This window comes from Acomys minous (assembly GCF_964271855.1).
Source record: "Acomys minous genome assembly, chromosome: 1".
NCBI lineage: Eukaryota > Metazoa > Chordata > Mammalia > Rodentia > Muridae > Acomys > Acomys minous.
In genome coordinates, this window is record NC_140483.1 from 2,877,501 (window position 1) to 2,896,650 (window position 19,150).

A 19,150-nucleotide genomic window follows, 5' to 3' on the forward strand; every position below is an offset into this window, starting at 1 on the left:
AACTGTGAACTGTGTGCTAGCAATGCTCACACCAACTGTGAACTGTACTAGGATTCTCAGTTCTCCTCTCTTTGAGTTCTGCTTCCCACAGGCCCTCAGTTTCCCTGTCTTTCTATCTGGCTTCTCTTCCTGTCTTGACTCCAGCTACCTGGTGTCTCTAGGTTTCTTTAGAGCCTCAAGTATCGATCCTTTCTGTGGCCATAGAAATTCCTTGGGTACTTCCCTGTGAGGTCAGCTCTGCCATCAGTACAGGCTGTGGCTGCTCCTGTCCCAGCAACAAACATGTCCCTGGGATGTGCCTCTCCTGAGCTGTGCCTCTCCTGGACACACCATGAGAGGAGAGACACATGTGTCCTCTGCTATTGAGGCGTCATGATGTTCAAATGTACCTGACTGTGGCCACAGTAGAAAACCGTTTCACCAAGGCTGAGGACCTGCCTGCAGCACAGACCAACAGCCTCGGGAGGCAGTCTTTACCACACCATATTTGCTTTACCACATACTCAGCTAGTTTCTATTCCATTATATTTTGCTTTTAAAATGTGGTTTTATCCCAATAAGCCAAGCTGATGGCCCCAGAGTAACATACAGTTTGTAAACCACTGTCTTCCTAATGGTACATTTATGGGGCTCGGAAGGGTAGGTGTAGGCACTGTATCAAAAATTTGGAGACATATACACTTGTTTTGTTCTCTCTCAAAATGCACAGCTTTGGGAATAAAAGGAAGTCTTGTCTTTCAAGCTGTTGTCTCTACTATGTGTTTAAAAAAATCCATTCAGACATTCAGCAGATTTTCTTTTCTCACCAGCCTTCTGACTCCCTGGCTGGCACAATGCGCACAGAATATTATGGAAGGACAGACCAATGAGTTTGAAGAATAAAGAAAGAAGACTGTCAGTGGTGGCACACACTGAACATTCTCGTTGTAGTTCTGGAGGTGAATTCTGAGTGGATCAAATGAATGAAGGCAAGATCTTTCAAGCTCAGAGAGAGCTCAGTTGCCTTTTAAAGGCACAGCTGCCGGCCATCAAGGCCGAGAAGTGTCCTTGAGCAGACCTGCAGCTGGGCCCACTGCAGCTCTGCTCTTCTCTGAGACCCCCAACCCTGGCCACTCCAGCTTAGAGCTCAGGGTCACCACAGTCTGTTCCCTCACTCAGGAGACACTTCCAGTTCCTAGCAACTGACAGATGCTCACCAAAAATGGAAATCCCACAGGACAAATGACACACACACACACACACACACACACACACACACACACACACAGAAAGAGAGAGAGAGAGAGAGAGAGAGAGAGAGACAGACAGACAGACAGACAGACAGACAGAGAGGCGGGGGGCAGGCATAACTGTGTTGTTTAAAGAAGACAGCCAGTTTTAAAGTTTAAAATCTTCATTCATGTGGAGGAATCTATGAACAGTGATACTAGCTATTTTTGGCTGGATTTTTTTTCCTAGACAGGGTTTCTCTGTGTAACCTTGGCTGTCCTGGACTCACTTTGTAGACTGGTCTGGCCTCGAACTCACAGTGATTCGCCTGTCTCTGCCTCCTGAGTGCTGAGATTAAAGGAGTGCGCCACCATGCCTGGCTACTTGGGTTGGATCTTAAGTGTTCCCCAAGGGCCATGGGTTGCAGGCTAGGTCTCTGATCTGTGACACGAGCAGAATGGAGTTTGTCACAGAGTATACCCTTGAACAGGATCCTTGGGACCCCTGTCTCTTCCTTTTTCTCTGAGGGGAGATAATCAGCTTGCACTCATGGTGTTTCTCACAGCTACAGAATGTTCCTCTCCATTCTGCCCCTGAGCCCCGAAGGCTCACATCCACTCACAGTGTGAATGCATCCAGTCCACTACCACGTCTCTTCCAGTATCAACTGTCCCAGAATTGCTCAAGTCTAAACCCAAAGTCTCTTCTGAGAGACGTGAGGTAAAATGCTGCCTGTGAACCCCTGTGTAGTGGTTTGAATAAGAATGGGCCCATAGGCTCATATATTTGAAAGCTTAGTAAAAGGAGTATAGGATGTTTGAAAGGATTAGGAGGATTAGGAGGTGTGGCCTTATTGGAGGAAGTGGCCAGGGGCAGGCTTTGAGGCGTCAAAAGTCCATGCCTGGCCTAGGCTCTCTCTCTTTCTGCCTACAGATCAGGATGCAGCTCTTAGCTACTGTGCCTGTGTCTGCCTGCATGCCACCGTGCTCCATACAACGCTGATAATAGACTAATCCTCTGAAACTGTAAGCCCCAATTAAGTGCTCTCTTTCATAAGTATTGCCTTATGAAAGCAACAGGCGTTTCTTCACAGCAACAGAACAGTGACTAAGAGGCCCTACAAAGGCAAAGAAAAACTTGTACACCTTGAACATGCATTGACAAGATAAGCACAGACCAAGCATGGTGGGTGGGAAGTCAGCAGGGCAAAACGGGGTCCTATAGCTCCCTGCCTGGCATCCAGGGCACATGATACAGGAACCAAAGTTTTAAGACCCACATGGCCTCGCTTAGGCTAGCTCTGCTTGCTGCCTGCAGCCTCCATCCATTGTGGGTGATTCACACCCAACCATCTCTGACTGCTAAGGTCCCCACTCCGTCACTGTTCCACTGTCAGAGCTTCATGTGTTTTTTGAACTCTGGCTGGCTGGTTCAACTCAGCTGTTCTGGCTCAAACTCCTCTACAAGCCAACTGATTCAAACTGGCTTCTCTCAGCTTCTCACTGAATTGCTGTGCTTGGGGAAAATTGCCTCTGAACTCCACAAACTGAACTGTGCAGCACTGGGTGACAAACTGAATGGAACTGAACAGCCTCAGCTGCGCTCACTGAACTGTCCTCCGTCTCCCTCACTGCTCCTAAGAAGCCCTTTTCTGTCCATTCTCCTGAGAGCTGGGCAATTCCTATCTGTCTCTGACTCATTCTGTGAAATCTTTCTCTGATTCTTCACTTTGCTCCTCAATTAGACGACATTGTTTGGGGTAAGAGTGTGTCTGTATTCCAGCCAGATCACACAGACCTAGGTCTTTGCAGGTGATCCTTTGTCAGAGCTGCCATGTTGCTGGATTAAAATTCCTCTACAGCAAAAGTATCTGAACATCATGTCCCCTCCCCTAATCCTTCCTCTTTTTCCTTTTCCTCCATGCCTGTTTCCCTCTGTCCCTCCCTCCCTCCTTTCTTTCTTTCTTCCTTCCTTCCTTCCTTCCTTCCTTTCTTTCTTTCTTCCGATCGAGTCTCATACAGTGACTCAAGTCGCCTAAGTTTCACTTTCAGTCTGGCCCCGATCCCACGGCAGTCACCCTCCTGCCTCCCGAGTTGTTGGGATTGCAGGCGTTGGCCATGAAGCTTGGCTCCACCTTGGTGTTTGCTAACAACTCTCATAGAACACGTGGCGGGAAGCAGCCAGCAGTACCTGTGCCACTGCCCAAAATGCTGGGCAGCTTTAAAGTTCTTCTCTCAGAGAAACTTGCCAATCACCTTTCAATTCAGTGCCCCACAAAGTCTTAGGCATGGGCAAACTGTAGACGAGGCCTCTGACAATGCAACACAGTGTCTGGTACAATTCCAACTAGAGTCCTGTTGTTAAGTCTGACGCCTCCGCGGTCAGCCTTCATCCTCACCGCTGCTCCAGCTGCCCTGAGCTCCCACCTAGGTGAGAGTCACCCAGGAGTTGCATACAGATAGACTTCTAAACTCTTTCTAGCCTGTTTCTCTAAACTCCCAAGTTCACCCAGCAAACTACTTCCAGAAGGCTCTGAATCACATTATCAGGTATTGTCACAGCAGTGACCCAACTTTTGACAATAGTTTTATGTCAGTGACACAGAAAAACAACCAAGCAAATAATAAAACCAAATGCAAACAACATGTTGAACAGCCCGAACCAACCAAACCAACCCACCACACGCACACTCATTTATATGCACACTCATTCACTCACATTCACACATGCGCTCACACGCTCACACAGACCCACACCTCACAGTTTCAGATGCACTCACCCCGACATGCACTCTCACATATCACCTCTCACGTACTCACACACACACTCAGATATGCTCACCCTGCAACATACTCTGACACACACTAACACACGCTTAGTGCACTCTTCCCCCAAACTCAACCACACACACACACACACACACACACACACCTCACATATGCCGTTAAATACATGCATTTATACACATACATGCACACATCTTGTCATTTTGTAAACACTAGAAAGATTGAACAGCTGCAGTACCTTGGCCAGTTTCAGGAGAATGCTCTTTGTACAATTCCATGCACTGGGCTGTCCAAAGACTGTGACTTCAGCAAGGTTCAGCAAGGGCCCCAAACCTGCTCATCCAGTCTCAGCAAGGCCTATTCAATCTGCTTCTGGGATTAGGGTTCCATCTGGGCCATCTACATTGGTTTTCACCCACATGAAAGCATGTCTTTGAGCCCTCTGTTGTTGGCAGATTTGACTAGGAACCATATTAACCTGCATAGATTGTAAATTCTTCTTCGTCAGTGATTTAGCAGGAGAAGCCCCCTGCTGCCATGGAAGGATAGTAGGCTTTTGAGGGCTGCTCTCCCCCGGCTAGTTCCCAAATAACTGAGAAAGACCTCTTGGCTGTGTAGAAGCTTTTTTTAAAAAATTGATTTTTTTATTACGTATATAGCATTTTGACTGCATGTATGCTTGCAAGCCAGAAGAGGGCACTAGATCTCATTATAGATGGTTGTGAGCCACCATGTGGTTGCTGGAAGTGAACTCAGGACCTCTAGAAGAGCAGCCAGTACTCTTTTTTTTTTTTTTTTTTTTTTTTGTGTCAACTACTTTATTTTTTTTCTTTTTTTTTTTAATTAATTTATTCATATTACATCTTGATTGTTAGCCCTTCCCCTGTTTCCTCCCATTCCTCCCTCCCTCCCACTTCCCCCCTTCTCCCCTCCCCTATGTCTGTGATTGAGGGAGACTTCTTCCCCCTATGTATGCTCTAAGATTATTGAGTCTCTTCTTGGTAACTTGCTATCCTTCTTCTGAGTGCCACCAGGCGTCCCCATCCAGGGGACATGGTCAGAAAAGGGGCACCAGAGTTCACGTGAGAATCAGATCTCACTCTCCACTCAACAGTGGAGAATATCGCAGCCAGTACTCTTAACCCCTGAGCCTTCTCTCCAGTCCATGTACAGAAGCTTTAAAGCACAGGAACTGGGCAGCTATTTTGCTATTCTCCAGCTGCACACCCCAGGTCACTTCCTGTCTGGGATGCTTCTGCCCATCAGGCCAGCCCTCATGGCACACGCTCATGGTCCCCTCTGCCCCATGGCGACTCCTTTCTCTCCAGCTTCCTCTGCTCCTGCTACATCTGCTGCTTTTAAGCCCCGCCCCCTTCTCTTCTGCCCAGTCTCAGACTTCAGCAACTTTATTAACCAATCAGCTTTAAATTAGGTAGAACAAGGTTTACACAACAAAGATGGGCATTCATGAGGCTGTGCAGGCATACATGAGGATGTGTGGGTGTACATGAGGATGTGCTTTTCTGGGTGGCAACCAGATCCTGGGAGCCAGTAATTGGTACATAGCACCAGACCAACCCCAACAACCTGCACCATTTCTTCTCAAGTTAGAAGAGTAAAGATTTTCTAGCAACTGTGTAAATCACCTTTTCTTTTTCTGAACCACATTTATGAGATCTCATCAGTCATCCAAAGAGTACCTCAGAAGTCAAGCCAGTGAGCTTTGGTACTTTATGTGTATTTAAACATGTCTGTGGGCGTGTTGAGCAGCCCAGCATGAAGTGTACCATGTCCTGACAGACAGACAGTCACCAGTCTCCCCACAGCGGCTGCTCAACCACACCACACCCCATGCCCTACCTGGAGGCCTGGCTGGTGGACACAATCTTTGGCCCAGATGGAACCATAATCCCAGAAGCAGATTGAATAGGCCTTGCTGAGACTGGTCGAGCAGGCCTGGGACCCTTGCTGAACCTTGCTGAAGTCACAGTCTTTGGACAGCCCAGTGCATAGAATTGCACAAAGAGCATTCTCCTGAAACTGGCCACATGGCACAGAGAACAGCACATTCAGTGAGCTGAGCACATTGCTCAGAGCCCGTGTGAACAGTAAGATGGGTGGGACCCGGTGAGAGCACGTGGCCTTCATCTCGGCCTTCATTCTGTCCAGCCTCCATGGGCACCTTCGATTGTTTAGTTTTTGCTTTTGCAAATATCAGTTTATAGAAATAGCCCAATGTAAAGTTGATTCTTTTTGGTTTGGCATTATATGTTTTTACTCACATATAATAAAGCAAATTGATAAATAAAAAGGTTCTCCTTTGATTTTAAAGATATACCTCTAGCCAAGTGCGGTGGTAATGTATCTGTAATCCCAGTGCTTCAGAGGCTGCAACAAGACAATTATTATGAGTTCTAGGCTAGCCTGGGCTATAGAGTGAGATAAAACAATAACACCACCAACAAAAAACAGAAAGGAAAAAAAAAGGCTGGGAATTTAGCTCAGTGGGATAGCCTTGCCAAGGGTGTGTGAGGCCCTCAGATCAGTCAATGGTTGTCTCAGCACTTTCCTTGTTAACAGTTCTGGACAGCAGACAGCTGAATGTGAGCATTCCTCTAACTTTATTAATTTGCTTGTTGTGTGTAATATGTGGGTACCATGGTGTGTGTGTGTGTGTGTGTGTGTGTGTGTGTGTGAAGGTCAGCAGTCAGTTTTCTTCTTCCATCCTGTGGTTCCTAGGATCAAACACAGGCATCCCGGCAGAGCATCTTTATCTGCTGAGCCATTTTGCCAGCTGCATTTCTCCAGTTTTGATTTCATCATTCTTCTTCCTAACAATAAGGAGAAATCCTATTAAAGGGAGATTCATGTTTATTTAACTAAGTGGAGAACGTCTTTTCAGACAAGGATCTTTTAATGAGCTATGGTAGTGTTAATATGAACTATCAACTGTCAACTGTGTTACAATGGTGGTACCCGTATGTACAGCCTGTACCAGATGGACCGTCTGCCTTCAGAGTATAGAACAACTTCTCCTGCTCAATCAAACCCATCCAATAGTCCCTCATCTCTCGTATCTGGTCCATTGTAACCAGATGCATCATTTCTAACAGGAGTCATCACTCTTCATAAAAGTCCAGTGGTGTGTTTTCTCTCTTTCGTCTTGTCAAAAATTGAGCGGAGCTGTGGCCCATTAACTGTGCCTTATAATCTACTAATGCACTGTCTTGCCAGTAGTTTGAATAATTCTGACATAAATAATAAATATGCAAACAAGAGGCATTCACAGAGCGAGTGCTGGAGTGCCTGAGAGAAAAGCGCAGGAGACAGCAGTGGAGAGGAGATGAGGTCTTGAGTGGATGGCATGAGATGGCCATGCCAGGTACCCCAGTGCCTCAGGCCCTCGGGAGTGGCAAAGCCTTTCCTGGGACTGGCTCAAATGAATGCCAAAACCTTCCTGTGGTCTGGTAAACCTTTAGCTAAAACCAGCAGAGACTGTCAAGTATGGCCTCCTCCTCCAGGATGCTTACAGCCAGAGACTGCTTCCTTCCACACGCCTCTACCCAGGTTAGCGCACCTGTCTCCCCATTCCGATGCATGCAGCAAGGCCGCCATCACTTCACTTAGTGGTAGATAATAAATACACTGAGGTCTGGGTCTGCTGGTGCGTCTCCATCAGAACGCATGGTCCACACAACCCCGGCTTTTCTACGTATCTGGGTGTCTGCCTTTCTTCATGCCCTGGTCACCTCAGTCAGGTCAATCTCTAAAACTGTGCAGGTCTTGGGGGCAACAGCAGGTGACAGAATAGAACAATGGGCCAGTTATAAGATAAACGGTCTCACAAGGTGACTGTAGTTCATAATGTACTGGTATCAGGTGTGGTGGGTGCATGTCTACAGTCTCAACAGGAAGTGGAGACAGGAAGGTCAAGAGTTCAAGGTCATAGTGAGTTCAAAGTCAGCTTGGGTCTCAAAAAAGTGAAATAAAATGAACAAACCAATGAAAAATAGTGTAGACTTGAAATTTGCCCAAGATGGACTTTAAGGATTTTGCATGCGCACAGACACACAGACACAGACACACAGACAGACACACAGACATACACACACACACACACACACACACACACACACATACATGCGCACACACACGTTAACTGCAAGATGATAGACGTTAATTAACTTGACTGTGGTAATCATTTTATAATGTGTCCATATATCAAGCCTTCAAGTTGTGCCCCTTAGATAATACAGTTGTGTCAATTACACGTCAGTAAAGCTGGAAATTATTATGTGCTAGCTACTCCCATTGTATTTATTCCTATAAATAGAACCAACAGCCAATAGGTTAGAATCTCTTAAGGGTCTTTGACATTCTAGAGTGTTGGCTGATGTGGTATTGCTCATTTGCTCCTACTTTGCATAGGAACTGGCCCCACAGGCCTCGTGTTTAAGGCTTTATCTCTAGATGCTTGAGCGTTAGTCCATGGTGTCGAGCTGGTGAAGGGCAGATGCAGGGGCATGCCCTTGGGTCCCTATCATGTTGTGTCCCCTTCTCTGTCCCCCTCCGCTGCCCGCTTCCCCCAAGCCTCTTGTTCACCATGAGGTTTCCCAGTTTGTTCTGCCACGTGCTTCCTACCCTGCTGTTCTGCCTCACTACACAAAACCAAGTCCCTGAGTGACCCTGAACTGAAACCCCGAGGCTCAAAGCTACTTTAGTTTTCTCTTTATGAAAGCGCTAACACTGTCAGACTACAGACTTGCCAGCCTTTAACATTACTTATTTATTTGTTGTACTTTTCTTTTCTTGTGACACTAGGGATTGGACTGGTGCCTTGCACGAACCTGGCAAGAACTTTTCTGTTGAATTTTTCAGACATCAAGAAAGGGATCCACAAACGGTATCTTGTTTACTTATGTTTTTTGCTTTAAAATTTTTGCCATTTTGTTTGTTTGTCTATTTGCTTTTTGAGACAGGGTTTCTCCCTGTACCCCTGGCTGTCCTGGAACTCACTCTGTAGACCAGGATGGCCTTTAACTCAGAGATCTACCTGCCTCTGCCTCCCAAGTGCCAGGATTAAAGGCGTGCGCTACCAATGCCCAGCTAGTTTTTGCCAAATTTTTATTAGAAATTAAAAAAAAATTTTATTTTATTTTATTTTATTACACATGTATAAGACAAACTACATACAGCAGGGAGAACCATGTGACAATCATGAGAATAATGAGTTCTGTACATGTTACATTCATAATGACTTGGCCGTCTGCATTCGTCTCATTTGAAGTAAGTGTTTTTCCTTATTAGAAGATTTAAATTTACATGTTGAGAACTAATGAAAGACAGGATAGACCTCAAGACCAAAATCAAATGAAATTCAACGGAAACAGTTCAATTCATAGACATGCGCAAAAACAGAACACCAGAGTATTTCCAGTACTGGTCAGAAGAGAAAGTAACATCTGGAAATGCACAGAACATAGTTGGGAACTTACAAATCTCCCATAAATGGCCAGATTACCTTTAAATTTTGAGACAGTTTGACTGAAATGTTCAGGCTAGCCTTGAACTCACTTTGTAGCCCAAGTTTTGAACTTGGAATCCTCCTGCCTTGGCCGTATAGCTGGATCACAAGCCTGGCTACCAGATCAATTTATGATGCATTTCTTTGGGCCTTGCATAAGCTTTGTCATAGGTTGCTAGGCAGACTGGGGGCAGGTCTGCTAACATTTCCTCTCTTCATCTTATTTTTTTTTTTAGCGGGACTGCTGATGCAAATACATGGATTAAAGGCATTAAAAATCCCCTGACATGGGCAACAAAATGTAGACCTTTTGAACATATTAATAAAAAAAAAAAAACTCTGAGTCACTAAGTCAGTTTGTATTAAGGAAGTCAAAGCGCTCCCCCTGCCCCTTTGGTTTCATTTAACCAAGACCAAGCCCAGATTTGAATTCTCTGCCTCACGCTCCCTATGTCTGTCTGTCTGTTGCATGAGTCTGAATCTGTGTGCCCTGCCTGAAGGCTGTCATCAGAGCGTGTCCCTGTGTGTCTGTCCCTAACAATGGGCTTTGCTCTGTACTTACTGAACAGCACCGAAGGCATCACGTGGGGAAGGAATAGAGGAACACTTCAGAAACCTGTCATAGATTCCACAAGGGATTAACTGGCCCCGATAACAAAACTGTAAGCAAACAGCATCTCAATGTTGTGTTCAGCGTTTACAGTGACTATTCATTTTATAAGATCGCTTTATTGGAACCTACACACATTCCTCTGGGTCATGGCATGGAAAAGCACATACTCTGAGGTCATAGCTGGGCATTGGCTTAGACTGTAAAAGCTAACGGGAGACCTAAGACAAGTAAAGTTGCTTGTTACATTGCTCTCCTAAGGCAGGTTAAACAAACAGGCTGAGTCCACAGTAGGCTACCAGCCCTAAGTGACCTCAGTGGATGTTATTAACTTAGGCTGTGCGGCCCAGCAAAGCTTCCAGTCTCTAAGAATATAAGGTAATTTTATCAAAATGCGTTACCACATTCAAGTCTCTTGCCTGAAGCTGAACTGCAGTGTTTTTATCTGCTGCAGGAAAAAGTAACACACTCTTCAGCTCTCTCCTGTTCTGCGCTCTGTCTTTGTCTCTGCCTGTGAGGCAAGACTCCACCACTGAGCTGGGTCTCTGGCGACGCTTACCTCTTCACTAGTTTCTCTCAAACAGTGGTTTCTGATTTACATGTAACCGAACCTGGCTTTGCAGATGAGCCCTGTGCACATGCAGAAAGGGGTTAGGTATAAATGACAAGAAGGCCACCTTACTAGCCACGGAGGTCACTTAGAGACGACACGGGAGAGTCTCCCGGCACCCTCTCCACCACCCCAGCTGACTGTTCCTCAGCAGAGTTCACATTTTGCCACCTTCTTTGACAAACTCTGGGGTTGATTACAGTGGTCAGACTTGTCAGACACCAAGACACAGTGATTACAGATAATCAGGGCATGTGTGTGTGTGTGTGTGTGTGTGTGTGTGTGTGTGTGTGTGTGTGCTGAGTGATCTCCTGAAAGGGCCAGAGCAAGGTTTCCACGGCTTCCTCTTTCCTCACCCCGTTTCCAGGGTGTGTGTGTGTGTGTGTGTGTGTGTGTGTGTGAGAGAGAGAGAGAGAGAGAGAGAGAGAGAGAGAGAGAGAGAGTGTGTGTGTGTGTGTGTGTGTGTGTGTGTGTGTGTGTGTAGCTGAACTGGAGGCTTCCTGTTTAGGCTAAGCTGGCTGGCCAGGGTCTGGAGCTCTGCTTGAGGCCCCACCTTCAATGATGGGGTAGCAGGCGCTGTAGCCACACCGGGCTCTTGACTTGGGTTGTGAGGATTAAACTCAGATCCTCATGCTTGGGGAACGAGCCTCCTACCCAACTGAGCCACATCTTCCCAGCCCTCGGAACTGTTACACAGTGTAATTATGTTCCCCCATATGACAAAGGCCATATAATACCAAGAAAGTGTCTGCTGTTCATATGAACTCAGTAGTAATTTGGCACCCTGTGTTTTTATTAAGGCAACCTGGCTGGCACTCCTGGTCTGGCTGTTTCAATTGGTAGAAGTGACAATGGTTTCAGTTCTCATTAAACACAATGCTCGCTTTTCCAGAGATTTCCCCAGCTCTAACAATGGCTTCTAAACGCCCTTCACTGGCCTAGTCACCTTCCTGTAACAGGGCAGGCCGCACACCCCCACACCCCAGACTCATTCCTTTGGGGATCTGGGGCATCCAGAAACCTGAGGTTCTGGCGGGACCCTGCGTGGTGATTCTCCTCCGGGAACTGTGCAGAGCGCCGGCCAATCCCGTGTCGGAGAACCCAGGCGCGGCAACTCGGACCAGGCGCTCACCCCCACGGCCTCCGACCCGCGCTGCGCTCGCGAGTCCTTCCCGGGGCCGCGGCTCCGAGCGGCTGGGGGCGGGGACGCCTTCTCCCGCGCGCCCAGCTCTCTCCACAGCTACTCAGGTGACTTCGCCCGCGCTAGACAGGCCTGGCCAGCGTGTGCGTGGGGGATCGGAGGGTGCGCGTGCAGCGGGGGCGCGCGTGGGGATCGGGGGGCGCGCGTAGAACCATTTGGGGGGACACTTGGGCGGCCAGGGAGCTCTGTGGAGCTGGCCTGAGCACAGGGGCCTGGGGTTGCAGAGGCCGCCACTGCTTTCCCAGCACAGAGACAGGGGGCTGGCTGGGGTGCCACGGCAGGTCGTGGGAGGCTCGCCGCTGACGTGGGGGAGAAACGTAGCGGCGCTTCCGCTTCCCGTGTCCACGTGCTCGAGGGCGGCGACACAAAGGCGCGGTGTCCCGGGAACCGCTAACGCAGCTGCTCCGTGCTTGGAGGGCGCCTACATGGCCTTTGCTCCCCTGATCAGCTCAGAGATTTCTCTTCTCTGTCATTTCCATGTGTGTCGTGTGTGCGTTCCTGTGCGCAGGAGGCCACACCTCCAGCTTCAATCGCATTCATTGAGACAAGAGTCTCGTTCAAACCCAGGCTGGTCCCCTGGAGAAGGCTGGGATTACAGGTCCTTGGGACATTTTATGTGGGTCCTGTGGCCCTGAACATGGGCCCTCAAGCCAGTGTTTGCCGCTGAGCCATCTCCTCAGTTGCCAGTTTAGAGGTTTCTTTCGCTTTCTGCTCTCTAGGTTCAGCGGCAAGACCACCATCTATCTCAAGGTTCTAGGTTTGCACAGCTGTTGAAGGGAGGAGCTGTGCTGACTGCGTTTAGATCAGGGCTTTCCACTTGGGGGACTGGCTCCGACCCTCCACTCCGCGGCGTGCTGTGTGCCTGCCCCTTACTCTGTGGTGGTCTAAGCTCCTGCTCCACAGGAAAGGATGCACTGAAGGGGCGTGGGCTTTCATCTGGGCCTAGAATTCCGTTCCCTTCCCCACTTCTTTATGTTCCACCTTGCCTGTGATTTTCCTCCCTTTATGATTGGTGGATTATGTGTTGGCCGGGACGGTTCTGACCTGGGAGGTGCAGTTAATAATTTAAGTGGATGCGTTGGTCCGGCGGCAGCTGGAGAGCCAGGCTGTGTTCTTTCTCCTGCCTAGAGGAGTGAAGACTGACTAAGTCTGTGCTACGGCTGGGAGAATTAAATGTGACGCACCCTGCGTGGCTGTTGGCAGGATGGCCTGGTGACATCAAGAGATGTCAGTGTGGCTGGGGCTCAGGTGTGCTGTATTTGGTGCTTTACTTCGAGGCCTTGGGGAAATAAAACATTTGGCTCTTGCAGACCTTGCCACCGGCCCTTTTGGAGACTGTTTTTAAAAGGTAAAAAGAGCTGTGGATGACACTGCTTGGCGGCAGGGGGATCAAGAATCAAGGCCAGCCGTGCTATACGAGACTGTCTCAAAAAACAAAACAGAAAATTCAGAAATAAGTAAAAGACATAAAAATATGGGGATTATAAATGATATTAAAACAGTTATCAAAATGCCATTAAAACTCAGATTTGTATGATGTTCTTTATTAATCACCTTAAGTAACAAAATGCCATCTGACACAGCTAACCTGCCCTTTGAGAATGATGCACACCCCTGTCAACCATCCTTGGTGGATTTAGGACAGTGCTTGTGTGACTGTGTGTGTCTGCAGACATGACCAGACTCAAGTTTAAAGTCGCTTTTTTTTTTCAAGACAGGATTTCTCTGTGTAACCTTGACTGTCCTGGACTAGGGTTGTAGACAAGGCTGGCCTTGAATTCAGAGAGATCCGCCAGCCTCTGCCTCCCTAAGTGCTGGGATTACAGGTGCGCACCACTGCACCTGGCTAAAGTCCAGGTTTACCATCCAGTTAAAGACTGAGGTTTTTTTTTTTTTTTTCATCTAGTGCCTCATGAAAATAAAAGTGTATGTGTGAGTCCACGGCCCCTGAATTCTACCAGTGTGCTTGCTCCTCCAGAGTAGAGAGCTGTTGTCTGAGCTTATAACTTGCCCCGAGGTGATTTTTCCTTCTATGTTTTGTTTGTTTTTGATTGCTTGGTGGGTTTGTTTATTTTTGAAACTGTCTCACTGTGTAGCTCAGGCTGGCCTGGAACTTGGAATTTTCCTGCTTCAGCTGCCCAGTGCAGGGGCATAGCCGTGGGACCACTGTGGTTGGAACATTTTTGGCCGCTCAGAGCATCTGGCATCTGTTAGTCATTAACTGCCTCCTTTGCTCAAGCTCACAGCGGTTTAGGGGTGAGTGTCCTAAGGGGAACTGTTGGATTGCTCACACTTCCTGCCTGCTCTGCTCCTTCTGTGGGTGACACTTGAGGAATGCCGCACTCGGAGTGGGTGTGTCTGTGGGGCACTTGTAGCTTCTCTCCTTTCAGTGGCTGTACGCAAGCATGTATATGAGCTTTTGTCACTCTGACCAAATACACGACAGAAACCGGTTTGGAGGAGAGAGTTGCTTTGGCTCATGGTCTCAGAGGTTTCGGCCCGTTCTGGCAGTGAAATGTGGTCCAGCTCTTCGTTTGTCGTGGTGGCTGGGAAGCCGAAAGGGCGACACGGGCGCTCAGGTGGCTTTCTTGTTTTTGTTTTTTTAATATATATTTTATTAATTTATTCATATTACATTTCAATTGTTATCCCATCTCTTGTATCCTCCCATTCCTCCCTCCCGCTTCCCCCTACTCCCCTCCCTTATGACTGTGACTGAGGGGACTTCCTCCCCCTGTATATGCTCATAGGGTATCAAGTCTCTTCTTGGTAGCCTGCTATCCTTCCTCTGAGTGCCACCAGGCCTCCCCGTCCAGGGGACACAGTCAAATATGAGGCACCAGAGTTTGTGTGAAAGTCAATCCCAACTTTCCACTCAACGGTGGAGACTGTCCTGTCCATTGGCTAGATCTGGGTCGGGGTTCGAAGTTTACTGCACATATTGTCCTTGGCTGGTACCATAGTTTGAGCTGGACCCCTGGGCCCAGATCCGCCCATCATAATGTTCTTCTTGTAGGATTCTAGGACCCTCTGGATCCTTCTATTTCCCCATTCTCCCATGCTTCTCTCACCTAGAGTCCCAATAGTACGTCCTCACCTCTATCCCACTTTCCTGGTAAGTGAAGACTTTTTTGTTTTAGTCTATCTGGGCCAACCACATTCAGGGGGAGTCTTCCCCTCACTTAACCCTCCTGGGAGTCCCTTGCCGACACTGCGGGTGTCTCAACCTGCCTTGAAGGTGATTCTCAATCCAGCCAAGTTACAGTGAAGAGCATCTGTCCCGGGGTTCAGGGGTCACTCACTAGTTGTTTTAGTTACTTTTTTCTCCCTTTGACCTAAAGGCTCCAAGAGAAGCAGTTTCACCAAGAAGGGCTATTTTCCTCCTGAAGGGTTAGGGGTTCATTCCATCAATGGGAGGGGTGCTGGAGGCTGCTGGTCACATTGTGTCCACAGTCAGGAGGCAGAAAATGAACAGGAAGTCTGGTCTGGCTATAAACCTCCATGCCTGTACCTGGTGACCTGCCAGGCTCCACCTGGTAAAGGTTCTCAAACAGGGTCATCAGTCGGGCACCGGATGTTCAAACAACGAGCCTGTGGGGGGACATTTCCCATCCAGCCCTAACTCTGGTGTCAGGGAAGAAAAAGGAGTTATTTCAGTTTAGCCCACAGCCTGTGGTGACCTGGGGGTGCTCTAGTGAGCCACACTATCCTGATGCAGTTGAAAATTCAGAGGAAATGTCCCAGGTTTTCAGATAAACAGTCAAGACATAAGGACTAGAAGAGCTGAGTGTGGCTTAAAAGCCTTTTCACTGCAAAAATTTCAAGCCCAGCTGGCTTTGCAGTGACATCTGCCAAACACTGAAAAAAATAAATAAGAAAGGAAGAGGAGCTGCTACTTGGTTATTTACGAAGCCACTATAGCGCTGTTATGAAACTTGACAATGAAATTACTAGAAACTTTGTGGGACTGAAAGTCAGTAAAAAAGATACAAGGAATACAAAACAACAAGGCTGTAGTGAAGCCGAGGGCTCTACAGATAGGACAGCAGACTGTGGCAGCCCGGGTTTACTCCAGGCAAGTCAGCTGTATTTATTCATATTTATTCAAATTCATATTTATTCATATCAGAAAATAATGAGCTAGTTAAAAACTCAACTACTGAATAAAGGAGAAAAGGTAATTGGTAAATCGTGTATCTATGAGCAATACAGACATTTGGCAGCGCCTTGGCTGTGGCTCGGGGTCGTGTGCCTGCTGAACACACGCTCAGCTTCGGGTTGCGTCCCCGGCACTGGATGAGCAGGGCGTGGTGGCGTGGCTATATTCCACCACTTCCGATATTGCTGCCTGCCTAACAGGAGACAAAGTTTAAAGACAGACAAACAAAACAAAACAGCCTACCTTTTTAAGGCAGGTTAATTAAAGAAGATTTAAAACAATGGACGATCCGCCATTGCTTTTCAGAGCAACAGAGTCAGTTATAATTCAGTCTTGGGCTGGTTGTGGTGGCGCGCACCTTTGATCCCAGCGTTCCGGAGGCAGAGGCAGGAGGATCTCTATGAGGCCTGGGCCAGTCTGGTCTGGTCTACAGAGCAAGTTCTAGGCCAGGCACGGTTACATGGTGAGACCCTGTACTTTAAAAAAAAAAAAAAGTTCAATCACAACCCAGGAGATTATTTTTCAAAAATAGAAGTTGATACGCTGATTCTGACAGTGCTGTGTTAAGTGAAGTTCAAATCCAGACAATCTGACCTGTGGAGGCCGAGACTGGACTAAAGTTAGAAACAAAGACGGGAGAGTAGTGGCTTCTGGCATGTGTTGATTTTGTCACGGCAGTAATAACTACTCAGGTGGGTGTCTTTAGTGTGCTGTTAGAAATATTGATGGATACATTTGTGTCTTTCCATAGTGTCAGAAGTTATCAACTAATGATAAAGCCACAGCCAGCGCCATTTTCCTTGGCTGCGACTTGCCAAGTAGTTCTGATTTCCCATGGCAGCTGGTTGAGGGAAACACAGATTGTTTCATCCCGAGTTTAATTACTGATATAATCCTTCGATCATACATTACACATCACACAATAAACCAGTCAGTCAGTCAGTCTGTCTGTCTGTCTATTAGGTTTTGGATGGCACGTTCAAGAGAACACCAACAGATTACTGGGGGCCAAGGAGTTTATCGGAAGCAACATTAATGCCTCAGCAGAGCAGACAGACAGGCTGCGAGGAGGGTTCAGGCCCCAGCCAGAGAGAGGCAGGATTGCAGGGCTCTGAAGAGAGTGAGTCCGTGTGCCAAAGGAGAGCCTCTGCTTAGACCTTCGAGGGTGGGGAGGAGTGCTCAGCAAGAGCCAGCAGTCGGACTCTCCGACTCCCGTACAGTGGTCTCCTGTGCATGTGCGTGCGTGCGTGCGTGCGTGTGTATGTGTGTGTGTGTGTGTGTGTGTGTGTGTGTGTGTGTGTGTCTACAGAGCACCGACCAAAGGTTAAGGCAGCTGTAGCAGAGTCCACAGACCTTCAGAGGCCTCACTGTAAGGGAGCCATAGGCTAGTTAGGATGGGAAGAACCCCAGATGGAGAACCCACCTGCTGGGGGTGCTGTGCAGAGTCAAGCTACAAAAGTGAGGGGGACCTTGGAGTCTTGGAGCAGAGCCAGCTCCAGATGCATGGGAGGATGAATGGATGGACAAGTAGGTGGGCAGACGGACAGACAGCGACTTGAGTAGGCCACATAAATAAGTGGTGAGGACAGAGCCAAGCTGAAGCCTCAGGGACAGCAGATTTCTTGGTGCGTACTTGAGTTGGTGAGGGGACAGGTTGGCGCAGCCATTGACATTGCAATATGAGATGGCCTCTTCTTCCGGGACCCACGTGAGGGTTGCACCCTTGTCTCCATCTGGCATGCTTGGTAAGTCCTTGGTCTGGTTTTCCTGATCTGATTTGAATATGCTAATGTGGCCCCAGTGTACCCTTCTTCCCTTTAGGGGGTGAGTTATCAGTCCACGCCAAGCGCTGGCCAGATGGTGGCACCTATGGGCAAAGCAGGGGCGCAGAGCCAGCCTTCTCTAATGGAGTCAACACTGCTTATATAATGGTACCAGGTAACCGGCTGGAAAAAAAAATATAGTTTTAAACAATACAGAGCCACGTAGGGAAGAGCACAGGCTGGCCACAAGTGCAGGTCCACACCTTAAAGACCTGCATTTTAAAAAGCACACTTTAATAAAAAATATGTAAAGTGTTCTGCTGTAAGAGAAATTTGGCTCAGGTTTCCCTAATCGGGGAAGTTGGAAATATATAGGGCATATTGTTGGTGATTAAAAAGCCTTAAGATAGCTTGAGAATTGTCAAGGGAGAAAATGCAATATCTGATCGGTATTTTTTTGTTGAAATAAGGACTTGTAACGTTGATCCTTTTTGCCAGTCTTTACCGCTCATATAAAAAGACTTAGGGTTGTGTTTGAAGGGAGGATTGGTGCTGGTGTGACGTGCATCAGACAATGCTATGTTGAGGACCCAGCATAAAATTTTGCTTTCAGATTAATTTTCTCTTATAAAACATTTATAACAATTGGATTAAATAGAACTTGCTTTGGGGGCTGGAGAGATGGCTCAGTGGTTAAGAGCAAACACAGCTCTTGCAGAGGGCCAGACTTCCTCACACCTGCCGGCAACTCCAGCTCCCCAAGTCCCTGTGCTGTGGAAAAGCCCTTCATCCTGCAGGGGCAAAGATACCATATATGGGCAGGTTAGGGCAGCCAATATCTGTCCTCAGTCACACAGCTAACCTCAAGGTCCTGTCAGCGGAAGCCATAGTACCCTCACAGAGGTCCTGTTCAAAGCCGCAGTGGAGGAAGGGGCAGAGCAGCTGAGCAAGGGACTGGTGAACTCTGCCTCAGGGTTAGAAATCCTCACTTTGTGTAAGAAGACTTTCTGATGAGTCCTGGCGTCACCTGGAGTCCATCCTTCACTGCCCCATATGTCCTGCAGTCTGTCCTTCACTGCCCCATATGTCCTGCAGTCTGTCCTTCACTCTCCCACATGTCCTCCTGTCTGTCCATCACTCTCCCACATGTCCTCCTGTCTGTCCATCACTCTCCCTCATGTCCTCCTGTCTGTCCATCACTCTCCCACATGTCCTCCTGTCTGTCCATCACTCTCCCACATGTCCTCCAGTCTGTCCATCACTCTCCCACATGTCCTCCAGTCTGTCC

At 47.9% G+C, this 19,150-nt stretch overlaps 1 protein-coding gene across 1 annotated transcript in view; it reads left to right on the forward strand.

Moving 5' to 3' along the window:
• Positions 1–9,198: 9,198 nt before the first annotated feature.
• HHAT (hedgehog acyltransferase) overlaps positions 9,199–19,150 on the forward strand; it is a 252,165-nt gene continuing 242,213 nt past the window's right edge. Inside the window, exon 1 of the mRNA XM_084794948.1 lies at positions 9,199–11,987. The gene's annotated coding sequence lies outside the window, so the exon portion shown is untranslated. The remainder of the gene's footprint in view (positions 11,988–19,150) is intronic.